Genomic DNA, 14,472 nt, shown 5'->3' with positions numbered 1-14,472 from the left:
CCCAGGGGAAACAAAAATTCTTTGATGGCCTTTATATAGTTCTGGAGACTTCCATTTCACTTTCATCAGCAGTATGAATAAATCTGAAAGGCTCCATATATATTTAAACAATGATACAAGATTAGGGCAGCATGATGACTCACGGGTTTGTAAGTACTTGCCTGTGTGACTTTACATAAGAAATACTCCCAGTATTTCTAATAGGTTTTCCAGAAAACCACAACTTTTACAGGGAGTCTAATCATTGGCCCTGACATGTTAATGTTTTATACTGTATATAACCCAGATAAAATCCTATTCTGCCCATTTATTTGATATTTTTCGTGCAGATTGAGGAAAAGTTTAACTGAAGACATAGATGTAGATCCTGACTTTTAAACAGTGTCTTTGTCTTTCAGGGGAAGGATTTAGAACAGAATGCTAGTAAATAAAAGTGCCGCACTACAGAAAATTATCTTGACCTTTGTAATTTCGATGTGCATCATTTTCTCCTTAGAATTTTATTTCTTGACTATCAGTTACCATGACAACAGCTTGCCACAGTGAACACATCTATGGTTTCAGTCACACTGATCAGACATACATTAGTTAATTAAAATTCTGGGAAATTTACCTTTTCGGGGTCATCATTAATTTGTCAGTGAAACTTAGCCAATTTGGGAAAAATGAATGTTATGAGAATAGACTTCAAGTTCCTTTGATTTTCATGTTAGGAAGTGTCCTTTATCAAAAAGCGTTAATGAGGTTAGGCTTAACGATTCAGTCCATGGCTAGAAGGATCTGGATAACATCTCTAAGTATGTTTTTGTAACAGAGGAATATTTCTTTCTGGGTGCTTTATATCTTATATTGATTAGATTTGCATATGAAATTCATAACCTCTAATAAGTTTCAGTAATAAAATGATTAGCTTAAGAGGTACAATGCTCAGCATTACCCAAGGGTAAAACGCTTGTATTAAAGAGCTGTCCTACTTTTAAAAATGATAAAACTCTTATTGTGTAACATTATTTCATCATTTGCACATTCTTATTAAACGTAATCTTACTTTTCTTTGTAATTAACTGAATGGGGACTTAGAACATATACTAGCATTTTGTAAAATATTCTAAAACCTATTATGGAGACACCTTAATTCACTGTAGATTATTTAATTTTCAAAATAAAGATGTGTTCTTTCTAAAAAATGAAGAAAAATAATTTTAAGGAAGGCTATACTGTACCTGCAAAGTAAATTTAAGGTTAAATATTCACTGTTGGCAAATTTACTCTTTTAACAGTTTTTTTTTTGCATGCTTTCACTGTGAGGTCAATGTTCATTTTTGGCTTCATGTACTTCAGTAATCCCAGCAACAGTTTCCTAGCAACCATTGTGCATTTATTTGTTCATATTATAGAACATTAAGTTCCTTAAAAGCAAACTAGTTAAGATGGCACAGTGGATTGATCAGCAATAGTTATCATTTAAATTGCCAGACTCCCCATCCCTGATCACTTAGCATTCAGTTTCACAGCTCCTAGTAAATTGCCGGGCCTATCACACTCTGATTAAAATACTTTTTTTTTTAGATATAAAATAACATTTTATTGAGTAATATCACTTTTCTCAAAATATTTTTTCACTTCAGTTCACCCTTTATTTCTTTTCCAAATGAAAGGAAACAAATCCAACTTAAATAATAATATAAGAATGACATCAAACACAGCACAGTCCAAATCATTTCACAAAAATCTCTTTCATTATAAATAAAACGGATTTTAAGTTTGGATATCTATAATGCGTAACTGGTAGCATTTCAGGTGTTGAAAATGATATCTTACAAATGCGTCACTTCTCATAGCAGGGAAAATTTGTGGGTCTTGTAGCCAACTTTACGACTTGAAAATTTTAAAAGAGCAAGGAACCTTTTTCTGCACAGGCCGTTGGGTCCCCAAAGCACCCAGTGCACCCACAGACCAGCACAGGACACGTAGTTTACAAATTAGTTTAATTTTCCGTGCCATTTGGAACTACAGTAAGTGTCTAGGTCTCTCAACGGAAAAGAGCAAAACACACAAAAGAAGACATCCAGAAGGGTCATGCAAAAAAAATCAAACACGATCTCTGCAGTCCCCGTTTAATGAGAAGAGGAAATAGAAATCCCCCATGTCTTTCGGGCTGCAGTCTTGTCTCTCTCCGTCGCCTGCACGTTGCAATCCACACAATAAAACAGTCCTCCGCCACTACCACTTCCAAATCAGAGCAGTCTGGCCATCCAGAAGTGGCTCCTCCTGCCACACCAAGGATTGAAAGAAAACACCGTGCTGTGCAGTTCTTCAGTTTTCTCTGCACTCCCAAACAATATGTTCTATTTGACCTCCCCCACCCCGTCATGTTCAACAAAACAGTGCAGAGGAGGACAGAGTGCTCAGGGCCTCTAGACTCCGTTGGCCAAGGCTTATATTTCTTTGACCAGCTCACATGAGCTGAATCCCAAGGACATGGGCACCTGGGGGCTACTTGCAGAATCTGCATGTGTAGTGGAGCTAGTTTGGGCACCCCCACACTACTGGGTCATCTCTGACTGTGTGATCATGGACGGGGGCCTAGTGAAGGAGTGTGTCGTGCAGGTTGCTGTCTGCTCTAATGTTCGCACTAAGGCAGCAGGAAGGCCTCATGGTAAAAGGAGAGAACAATGGACCCAAAACAGGAAAAAAAAAACACTATACTCAACAAAAACACTTGCCATTATGCAGACCTGATGCCACTTGCATAACTGAAGTAAACATAGCCTCCATGTCCCACTTACCCCACTTGTGTCTCTCTTTGACACAACAACCACATTATGAAGACTCAGATTTGCATTAATAAAACATTTGTATATGGTGACAATCTGACATTCATTCAGTCCTACACAGCCTTCTATGAGCTTACTGACAGTTTATTAATAGATTTTAGTTAGTTCTAAATTGAAATTGCAATCTCCTGATCTAAAATGTTACCTTGATATCTGCAAAGCAAATGGATATTGTATCAGTTGCCATTTTTGGTTTTAATTGTTTATATATGGTTTTTCTGACACAGCCTTGCCTTGGTCCTGCTGTCACTGTATGTTTTCAACACTGTAAGTAAGAGAACGTAAATATATACAGTAAATCTTATTTCCCCAGAGCTTTTTCAGCTCCAATTCATAGAAATGCGAAAAAGAAATACACACATTCTGGTTCTGGAAATTGAAATAAGATTTCCTGTTAAGAGTTTGTAATGTTGCATACTATACACTGCCTATAAAATGTTACTGTATATATAAATTTTCATACATAATGATATAGGAGAATGTATTTTTCGCAGAAAGATTTCCAAAGATTTTATGGGGTATTTGCTTCTTTCTGAGTAGTTCAACTTAGGCAGCAGTAATGGATCATAAACACACACAGTGAGTCATGCTTAAAACCACAACTTAGAAAATGTTTCAGAGACTTAAAATAACCCCTTGTGTCTCTTGATGTGCTTGAAGTTTTTTCATTCCTCACGAGTTTTTTTTTTAAACTTTTTCAACAAGAGTGCTTTTTTATTTATGATTCATATGCTCTGTAAGCAAGCTCATATCCAAGCCTTTTGTTAGTGAATCTTTTAAGCAAGTACTTTTCAAGTTTGACTACCATTCACACACTGTAATCCAGGAGTGTTGAGTTCTGGGCATGGAATGCTGGTGTACAGGATTTGCAGGTTTTCTAGGGCTCAGAAAGAAGCTGTTAGATTGATCCACTTTAGCCAGTAACCAGCTGGTTTAGCTTGTTAAAAGCTGCTAGATTGATCCACTTTAGGCAAACATTCACAGACAAACCGGCCCGCCAGAGCTAAGTGTTTACTATAGAAACATTAGTCAAATGTTTATGTTAATGGTGGCATGTACAACTTCACCCCTGGTTTGGAGTTCTGTTCCAACTTGGGGTTCTGGTTTGTGTGGAATCTGTATGGTCTCCCCATGTTGGTGTAGGTTCTTGTGTGGTACTCCGTTTCCTCCTGAGGATATGTTTTACAAGACACATGAAAATATATTGCGAAGTCACACAAAATGGAGGCACTCTGTCCATCAGTGCTCAAACATTAAAGAACTTGGTCATACACAAAGCTATTATATATATTCTTGAAACTGAATTGTCTATTGCCGCCAGAGTCTTCGAAGAATCAAACTTTTTCCTATTAATTTGTGCTTTTTACAGCTAGTGTGGCTGTTGCTTCTGTACGACAGTGCAACTTTTGGTGTTATTTCAGTAGAAAGCACACATTGTTTTCTTTTTCCCTTGCCACACTCATCATTTTCATTTTTCTTTATCAGTACTAGTAAAGACATTTTCTAATTAATTTTAAAACTGAAAAAGACAATCGTAATACCTAAATATTTGTTTACACATGTTGGATTGGAGTACAGTTATGCACATTCCAATCACTGTAGCGTTTTATTGAGTAGGAGTCATGCACATAGCTGCAGTTATGTAAAATCTGAATTATATTTTTTTTTTCATTGGAAATTATATTTAAGATGTTTGTTAGCTTTGTGTTGAAAACAGGTGCTGAAGAGCTGATTTAATTGTTCTCATAAGAAGAGAGACAAAAGACTTGTCAATTGGCAATGGCAGTCTTGATGGAAATACAGTATGCGCTTTCTCCTTCTCCAAGACTTGTGCTGACATCCTTGAACTGATGGATTTTAGAGGAAAATCCAGTTTATGCTGTAAATAGTGTAGTTTTGATCTCATGTCCATTCATGTTGACCTGTGTCACTATAGGAGATGCTGTCCTTTAGATCAAAACCACTTAGCAGTTAAAGATCCTGTTGCACTGTTTTAATGAGCAGTGTGGTTAATCTGAACTCCTTGCTAAATTTGCCTTGCTCTATCTGATCTAGCTAAATTTCCTCCTTAATTTCACATTTCTTCCTGATCTGCTGTATAACACAACAAGTGACGTGCAATAACTATCATGTGTCACGCAGGTTGATATTGTACGTATTGTACACTATAAAAAAAGAACTATTATCATTTTCAGTTCACCATACCCTTACTTGTGGTGTGGTGCTGTATGGATAGTTGAAAAAAAGCACAATACACTTAATATGTTAGAACTTGCAATCGATATTTGAAATAAATAAGAAATGTATGTAGGCTGTTTTTAGTGTTTTTCTAAAATAGAATTCCATAGTTATTGAGCAAGATGAATAGAATATAAAGATGATAAACAATGCTACTGTGTGCTTACATGAAACTTTTCAGTGATGTTTCTTCTTTCGGCAACTTGTTGTAGCCAAATTGTTCAAGCCAAAGTAATTCAGAAAAGTTAAGCCAAGGTTAAGGCTGTGGGAAGCATGGAAGATTTGACTCAAAAACGTTCAGAACAGCCAGTATAAATAGTTTACCAAGGGAAAAAAAAGAAAGTGGAATCTGGCAAACTTCGATGTACCATGGCCCACATCCTCTCCTAATTTAGCTGTTTCAGCCTCTTCTGTAAACAATCCTTCAAAACATTTTAAAACAACATTGACGTGTCAAAAAAAGCAACCAAAAAAAAAAGCATTCATATTTTATGTAATACTTTTTAATATATTGCTACTCTGAAATTTCACAGAAAAAACACACTCTTCTGTGAAAGAAGTAGGAAATATATACTTGAATTGAATTGTTCGTATAAAATAAGAAGAAAATAAGGATGTTTGTCATGCTCTAAATATTTTCTAATAATAATAAAGATCTAATTAAAATTACTTTCTGAACAAATGTTATAGACATAAAAAAAGATTAATGAAATAATGGACTGTAAGCAGGCATTTTCAAAAAATAAATTTGAATGAATAAATGGATAAGGACCAGACAATTACTTAGACTGTGGAAGCAGATGTAATTTCTCTAATATGCTTTTTTATACAATGAACATCATAAATGCTACTATGGATTAATGAGCTATGGTACATTGTAGTGACAGACTTTTTAAAATGTGATATTATTCGTACTGTGGTTAATCCAGAGAACAAGTGTCAAAATTCTCATTCATAAAAATAGGGTTCAGGTAAAACATAACTCAATTAATGTTAATGATTATAGAAACGGAAATTAAGAGTTATAATTACAGGTAGAGTAAATACAAGCAAATACATGCAATGTGATACTAGTACAAGTGACCTTTTACAGGAGGTTTGATGCCAATTCTGTGTTGAAAATTACTGACAATCTAAAAATATTAAATATTTTTTTTTGCAATTTGCAATACAACAATGCAAAGTACAATATAATTGTGTATTGTGTATCTACTGTACTTATTCAGTTATTAGCTTTTAATCACAGTAGTCAGTTTATGCCTCCGAATAAAAAGTTATTACTAAACTTTCTAAGCATATGTTAAACATTTTTATTGCATGGTTTTCCTTTTCTTGTGCTTAACCTGTCTTCCATTTGAATCAGTAAAAACATAATCAGTGCAATGAAAAGTTTAGTTATTCATAACAAATTAATTTTTGTTTATATATTAATATTAATATATTAATATTATTAATAACAAAACTTTGCAAATTTGCAAAAAATATTTTTAGATACCAACAGAATATGTTGGTATCTATGTAAAAGAACAGTAGAGTTGAAATACACGCAAAGGAATGCAGTTTTGTGAGCCCCAGACTGGCACCATCACAGTGAATTAGAAGGCTCTCCAAGTAGAACATGTGTAGAATTTGTTCTTATTAGTGCCAAACTTGCATTTTGCATTTTGTTTGGCAAATGAATCATTCATGCAATACCCAGTAGTGTATAGAAAAAGTAGAAAAAAAACCTTACCACATGAACTATGTAAAATAAGATATAAAGCATGTACTGAAATAAATTTCAAATTCCAATTCATATTTTAAGATATTTGTTATAATGTTATGCCCCATAGTTAATTTTAAGAAAAATATTCTAATGCAATGCATTGTATTATTATATACTATATAATGAAACTGATGTTTTGCGGACCAAACACAAAAAAGGCCATTCACACTTACTGTATTTAGGTAATAAGTCTACTTTTCTGTAGTTTTGCAAATTTGAACAGAGTTGGAATTGACAGAGTCCATGTCAGCCTTTTAAAAACATACTTTTTTGGGCTGTATAATATGATACTCTTTGGTGGTCTCCGTTATGATGAAAATTGGCTTCTCATTTTCAGCATCAGAAATATACTTTGACAGTTCTTCGCTGTTAACATGAAAGTTAATTGAATAATTTGGGGGTTGTGTCAACAGTTACTTTCCCATTCTACACTATAAAACCTAATTCTTTATATAGAGGGGCCATAATATTGTTTTGATTAGTCTGCCATGGTTATATTAAGATTTGCACTGTTGTTTTGAATAATGTAGTTTCTTATTGTATGGCTACTTTTTGTACATTTAAGCTAATTAAAAATTCTGCATTTTGTTTAATTACACAGCCTTCAGACAGGGAGGCACAGACGTTCTGACACTCAGACTTCAAGCAGTGGAGTTTAAGACTCACGTGGCTTGAAAAGAAATAGAATAGATCGATACGCAGCTGGCCATACAAAGAGGGCCATGAGCAACATCTGCAAATCTGAAGACTAGGCTCGCTGAGATGGGAGGCGTGACATTCCTCAGCAGACAAGATGGAGCGAGGTTACATTGCATAAAAGCTCAGCAGCTGCTAGACTCCCGGGAGACTTGCCATGGCTGGAGTTGATCTTCCAGCCTCAGCTATGCCAGAGAAGTGTTGGTGCTGCAGTGGCTTACATAGTAATACTTGGGAGGGATCCAGAGTACAGTGTGTTCTTGGCAGCAGCCTGGTTCTTGCTGTGACATTCGTAAAATGCTGGGAGGCTCTGCCAAGTCAACTGAGTTGAGGAACTTGGTCCTTAACTCGCAACTGCAATTATTAACACCATTCCCTCTCCCTCCCCATAATTCCCCTTCTTCATCTCGGAACTGAAAGAGGTGGCCCAGATTGTCTCCGTTTTTTCCTGCAAAATCAGACTGACAGAAATCAGACTAAAATAATTCTAGACTGCCAAAATGATTTCCCTGAATTCACCACCCTTATTAAAAAGTAAAGGGCATTTGTTTTTCTTGGCACAGATTTAACATTTTGATCCCACAAACTATTTGGCAAAGTTAGTCCACAAAGCTGTAAACAAGTTGCAAAGACAGTATGCTACTTTAAAAACTAGACTAAAAAAATCTTCCCTGAGGCTGAATTCCTAATTCCTGTAGCCATCGTGGTGTTTATCACTATCTGACCAGCTTCCAAGATATTATAGGATGGTCTTACTAACAAATTGAACTCCCACTGTTTCTTTCTGTTTAACAAAAATATATCGAATGTGAAAAACCATTATTAAAAACCAACACCATATAGTATATTTTTAATATATTGCCTGGGGTCCTTCAATTCAATGGACACACTGTGGACATTATTACTTAACATGATTTACAAAGGATTGCTACAACAAATTATTAAGAATACCATAATCACATGTCTTACTTCAGTATCTGCAAAATGTGGCCATTATCCTCATTGTTGTACTGTATACTCTGCTTATAGCATTAATCTTTCCCTGGTGCAATTATTACATTTTCCATCAAGCACCCTGAAAACAGTTTATACTGTTTATAATGTCATAGATTCTGTGTAATACTATAAATTGTTTATAACCAACAGAATTTGAGTCATTAAGAAGACAAACAGTAATAACTATATAGTAACTATATATAGTAGTAACTATATTTGTGTTACTGTAGTGTATTAGCACACAGGTCATTTGAGAAAACTATTTTTTTTAAGTAATATAGCAGTCCTTCATACGTCTGTGCTACATGGAAAAAAATATTGAAAAAGATACTGAAACAATTAGACAGGGCAAAGCGATTTAATGCACTTAAAAAAAAGCACAATATCTTCTTATTTCAATTTCAAGTTCTTAGAAGTTTCCAGAAAAGAAAATGCCAATAGATACAGCAATTACAAACAGGCAAAATGGCACATCACCAAACATCTGGAGGAACGCTTATCTAACTGTGTACAGGCATTCTGTATTGTGATCACATGATGGCTGAATAGCTGAATTGAAGTTTAACAAGCTCCCTAAAAGGTAGGCCCAACACAAGGACTTATAAAAGTTTTAAAAAAACTTATAAAAGCTTTTTATAACATATAAAAGTTATGCAGCTGTACCTAAATTAGCTTGCACTGTTTGCTTTGCTGTTTCCAGTGACAATCTGATAAATTATCCAGTTATTGCTCGTGCACAATTTCTTGTGATTTCTGACATAAGATTATCAATTAAAATACATTGCATAGCTTTTCTGTGCTCTTGTAAAGCTTTCACGGTACGGAAACACAGTACTTCTTGTAATATTTAGAAAAACCAGAAATATCTATGTAAACTTTTAAGATTACAACATTGCTGGCTGCAAGTACAGTGTACAAAAGGTTTCCATTAGGTTTGAAGAGACAACCATTCCCAGAACCCTATAATTGAAATTGTTTTCTTTCAGGATAAGTATTATTAGCTCCCAATGCTTTTGAAAGGCCAATAAAATGTCTTTTTACACCTTCATAAGCACAGGAACTGCTCATCACATCGGTTCTGTTGTTTTTAACCCTGAATATCACAGCACTATTGCTAATGATGCTGTCCCTTTACATTTACAGTCATTACAGAAATTCCATTTAATTAATACAGCAAAATCCAGACATCTCACTTTATCCTTTGTTGAACTGCAACAAAATGATTCTTTTTGTTATTGAATTGCAGCTATGTTAGTGTGGAGCATTTTAATGAGATTCTGTAACAATTGCAGCTGTTTCTAACAGGAACCTTGTTAAAATATTAGTTACATTTTAGGACCTGGATACCTATTGACAGGACCAGAAGTTCATTTTAAATAATATTTCTTAATAAACAGATATAGAAGATTAAAAAAAAAACATCTGTGTAATAAATGATTACATCTATGTAATCATCTATGTAATATGATTACATCTGTGTAATAGATGGCTGGCTGTGGGGGACCCTGTTTGTATAAACCTCAATTCAGGCAATCACTTAATACCACAGGTGAAGAAATATGTACTGTATGTGCACTCCAGACACCTTGACATATTCCATATTTTTTATTTTTAAACTGTCACACAAATTTCTAAGATTCCCTTAAAATAACCCGAGTTCAAGTCTGATTCAGTGCTATTCAAATGATGGGACAAAAGGATATTTGTTACACAAGAGCTGCCTGAAGGCAAATGTTGATTTAATTTATTTTTTATATATCTGCTTTTCACTTCTAAATACTAGGTCATCAATAGATCTCATTCTGTAAGAACAGAAACTGCTCATCAAATCAGTCTGTTGTTCTTTGATCCTTGCTTTGTCGTTTGCCACTGCGTAGCCTGATCTTGTCAGATCTCAGAAGCTAATCAAGCTTAGACTTAGTCAATACTGAGACGGAGACCTTCTTGCAGCTTTGAGTCATGTGGGTAGTATTCAGTAGTTGGTGCTCTGCCCCTCTGGACAAGAACGCACAAACCAATACTAGGGTAGGATGACATGAAACACTGTACTGAAGGGGGTGCCATTCTTGGTATAAGTCATTATACTGAGGCATAGTTTACTTGGTTTTAAAGCTCCAATTACAATATTGCAAGAGCAGGGATGTTAAGTCTCTCACTGTTTCGAATAGGATGCTAGTCCTGTGTAAGCAATTCATTGTAATTAATTTTAATGGGCAAGATGTTTGTCCACATCACAAACAAATCAATGTTGCCAAGTTTGATAAGAAATCCGGGGCTAAATAGTGTAAAGATGTAAAGAGACCATTATGAGAGAGTCCAGTAGTTAGCACTCCTTAAAGCGTTCATTCAACTTAAAAAAATAAATTATGCCTTTTCATGCTTTTCATGACTAGAACATGTCTGAAATCATCAAATTGTTCATACTGCAGTAAAGGATAAGTCTAAGGTTGTGTTTTTACACATTGCTGTGGGTGGAGGTTTGGAGATCTCCTTGATTGGCTTCATTTTTTATAATACTAGTTGCTATGGGAACTAGATTACTTTTTTAAATGATGGTGTAGACCCATTATTTGAAAGACAGTGCTGCATGCCCTTCTTGAAGAATGCCAAATGTGAGTTCTGAGAGTTATTACTTACAGACTGTAGTTGTTTCTGGGAATGTTGGGATTTCTAGAACATTATCTATGACTCATTGCTTTATCATTCTAGAGACCAGATGCCAGGGTAGAAAGTTGGTTGAGATTTAACCAAAATGTCTTGAGGCTGAAATTGCTGCCAAAGGTACTTCCACCAATTATTGAGTTTACGGGTCTGAATATTTATGCAATGTACAGTATGTATTTCATTTTTTCACATAATGGATTTAATTTTTTTTTCATTTTAGTTTTGGCTGCCATTTACTGTGACTTATTTTACTTCACTTTGAATAAAATATAAATGGTGAGAAATCAAGTGTAAGACATTTTGTAATTTCACAAAATGGTACACAATAGGAATGTTTGGAAAACTTTTGCGAGGCATTATATGAACCTTATACTTTTTTATATGCACTCTTCATGGCATATCTTCTTGAACCTTCTTGCACATAAAACTCCGGAAAAGAGGCTTACCTATGTGTTATTTCTACAGTTGTGTAATATGAATGCTAAATGCATTAATCTGAAGTATCTTTTCAGGGGCAACATAAGTACTTTTCTGTTCCATATGCAACATAAGGTGCACTGAAAAAAGAGAACTAAATTTATAAAGGTTGAATAATTAACTTTGGGTTTGTCAGGCTTCCACATTTATGTTCTCTCATTCAACCCAGTATTTCTTGGCAGTATACTGTGGCTAGTGAAAGTTATTAAGCGATATTGCTGACAACAATTCCCTGTTGACGTCACTGAGTGCTGCTCTATTCTATTTCAGCTTCAGGCTTCATTCAGCAGAATTTTTCCAGCCTTTTCTTAATAAGTGCTGCGATGCCTTTAATTAAAAAAAAAAAGGTGAATGAATCAGAGCTATGATCCATCCTTCACTATTTCAGAGAAAGCTACCCATGTGGGCAGTGCATGTTTCATGAGGCAGTAATGTGATTCTGACAAAGATAACCCACTGTGGTGGGATTCTGGGGCTAAAGTCATTCATCTTGCAGGACACAGGTCTGTAGCAAAGTATGCTGTCTGTTTGAGAAATAAGAATCACTAGTATTCTCAGGGTCCCGGTTTAATAGATTCAGTAGATATCCTAGAATGAGCGCCCTTTCAGGTGACGGCGAAAGCAAAATCATACAAATACTGCAAAATTGTAGAAGGAGTAGCCATATCACAGTTCTGTCTCCTTTAGCATTGGATCAGATGAAGAACTAATTAGTACTCAAACCCATAAATCTTTCATAGCTGTCACATATACAGTACCAAGTGCACAAAACGGCACTGTAGAGTGGTGAAGTTTAGTGCACATACAAATAGAAAGGCAGTAAACACTGTTACATGGTTTGTTGAGGGTACCACTGTTACTTTAAAGATGAGAAAACCATTATATTGTGAAGCTGTTCTTTACACATGAGTAATATGTTGTGAAAGTCAGATCCTATGCCCAGTGAGACTTTACCACATATTAAAAGAGCTTTGTACTTTTATACCATCGGCAGTTTTGCAGTAAATAAGACTTACATTTCAGGGACGTTCAGCTTTCTCTACAGAGCTACTCCCAGAGGATACAAATAAGTTACAGTACCAGATGACTTCAAATACCATCATAATTTCAAGACATTCTCAGAAAGAAGAAGCAGTTCTGTTCTTCATACACAATACAACATCTATATTTCAAATGCTGTATTGTACATGCTTATTCATGGTCAAAATATAATATAGCAATTTAAAATAATAGACAAAATATTGTGATAAAAGGCTCTTTTGTTCAGTAACTCTGTTCCAATGATGTTCTGAAAGTCTTGTGCAATCAGAGCATTTTCAAAAGTATTCCCAATGCTTTTTATGTGCAGAATGAGACTAGAAGCACACATCTTAAGCGTCATTCTCAATTCCTTTGTATCATCTTAAAAGTAGAATGTAGCTCTTTTCTTGCATTTCTGTGTGTGTGAAGAGGCATGTTGTATAGTACTTTACCAACACTAAAGCTTATTCAGTTTAATAAATTCAGTATCAAAAGTTGGAAGAAATTAGAGCTCCACATAGCAATTAAATTACCAGATGAGAAAGCTGAGCTGAATGTCCTCTTGCTTCCATCTTTCCTTGTGTTCTTCAGATATTATCAACATTTCCAGGCACAAGGATGATGTAGTCTACTGAGTCAATAAATCTGCAGTGATGACAAACTTATATCCACTGAACCTGGGTGAATAGCTGTAAACCTGCATGTCCATTTACAAACTGACTCATCAGTTTGAAAGCAGTTCACTTGCAAGTTTTGACATATCAACCTTTTGGTGTAATCTTGGCAGCCTATCTTCTAGAGAGTTCACTCTTCCCCCGTTACAATGACTCTACTTGTTATACAGTGTATTTAAGCATGTCACAGTAGCAGCGCTGCTTGTTACTTGTTAAATATTAGCTTCAAATTAGCACGTCTAGTTGCCTAGATTTCCATCTGTCATTGTCACAGATAATGTAAATGTGAATTAAACAGAACATCTGTGCATGACATGGTGCATAAACCTTTATGGTCTAATTTCTTGAACCTTCTACACTAGATGCATCATAGTTACATGGTTTGTTACTGAAGCCACTGCACCTCACAATTACCGTAGCTAACAGAATCTGATAAACCAATCTGATCCATATCTTGTGCTGTAGTTGAATTCAGGTCTCAATACTTAGCAATGCATATAAAGTTCCACCCCTGTATACATTTAAATTAGCAAATACGTTGTTAAGAAAATATAAAATATACAAGCCCCTCTGAGTATCAGACTTCCTTGCATTTTTCTGCTTCCACCGAAACTCTACGGGAGGTTTGTGTGTGCAGTGGCTGTGGTAGTGGTGGGGGTCAATTTTCAAATCAGATTTTCCAAACGGTAACTAAATAACTTCAAGGTCTCATTTATGATGTGATTTTAAACAGTGCCTTAGAGCCCTCTTAGAAAGTAGGTCATGGGGCTATTTTGAGAGCTCATCGCACTCCGTTTACACAGGCAACCAGCCAAATTCCAAATGAAATATTACAAACTGCACTGGGTAAACAGACGTGGAATAATAAAAAAAAAAAATTCACTGCATAATCTGGTAAACTATTAATTGTTGTTTTAAACTTTAAAGCTCGGCTTTAGGGACAAGATCAGGTAATGAAAAATGACCCAAAAAAAACCCATTGCTTTTTTGTTTGTGTTCTGGGAGCCTGAGTTTCTGATGAATGCTGTTCTTAGTAGATTTCCTTTTGTTTAGCCACTCCATTGCCCGGTGGATTACCTTACGCCTTTAAGGAAACTGAGGTGTT

General features: G+C 35.3%; 1 long non-coding RNA gene across 1 annotated transcript in view; it reads right to left on the bottom strand.

Moving 5' to 3' along the window:
• Window positions 1-13,644, bottom strand: part of LOC138242287 (uncharacterized) — a 56,815-nt gene extending 43,171 nt beyond the window's left edge. The window contains exon 1 of the long non-coding RNA XR_011191496.1: window positions 13,227-13,644. This is a non-coding gene — a long non-coding RNA (uncharacterized lncRNA). The remainder of the gene's footprint in view (window positions 1-13,226) is intronic.
• Window positions 13,645-14,472: the final 828 nt, after the last annotated feature.

The sequence above is a fragment of the Lepisosteus oculatus genome, chromosome 13 (genome assembly GCF_040954835.1).
Source record: "Lepisosteus oculatus isolate fLepOcu1 chromosome 13, fLepOcu1.hap2, whole genome shotgun sequence".
In the NCBI taxonomy this organism is placed as follows: domain Eukaryota; kingdom Metazoa; phylum Chordata; class Actinopteri; order Semionotiformes; family Lepisosteidae; genus Lepisosteus; species Lepisosteus oculatus.
Note: the sequence above shows the minus strand (reverse complement) of the source record. Positions and strands in the feature narration are given on the sequence as shown.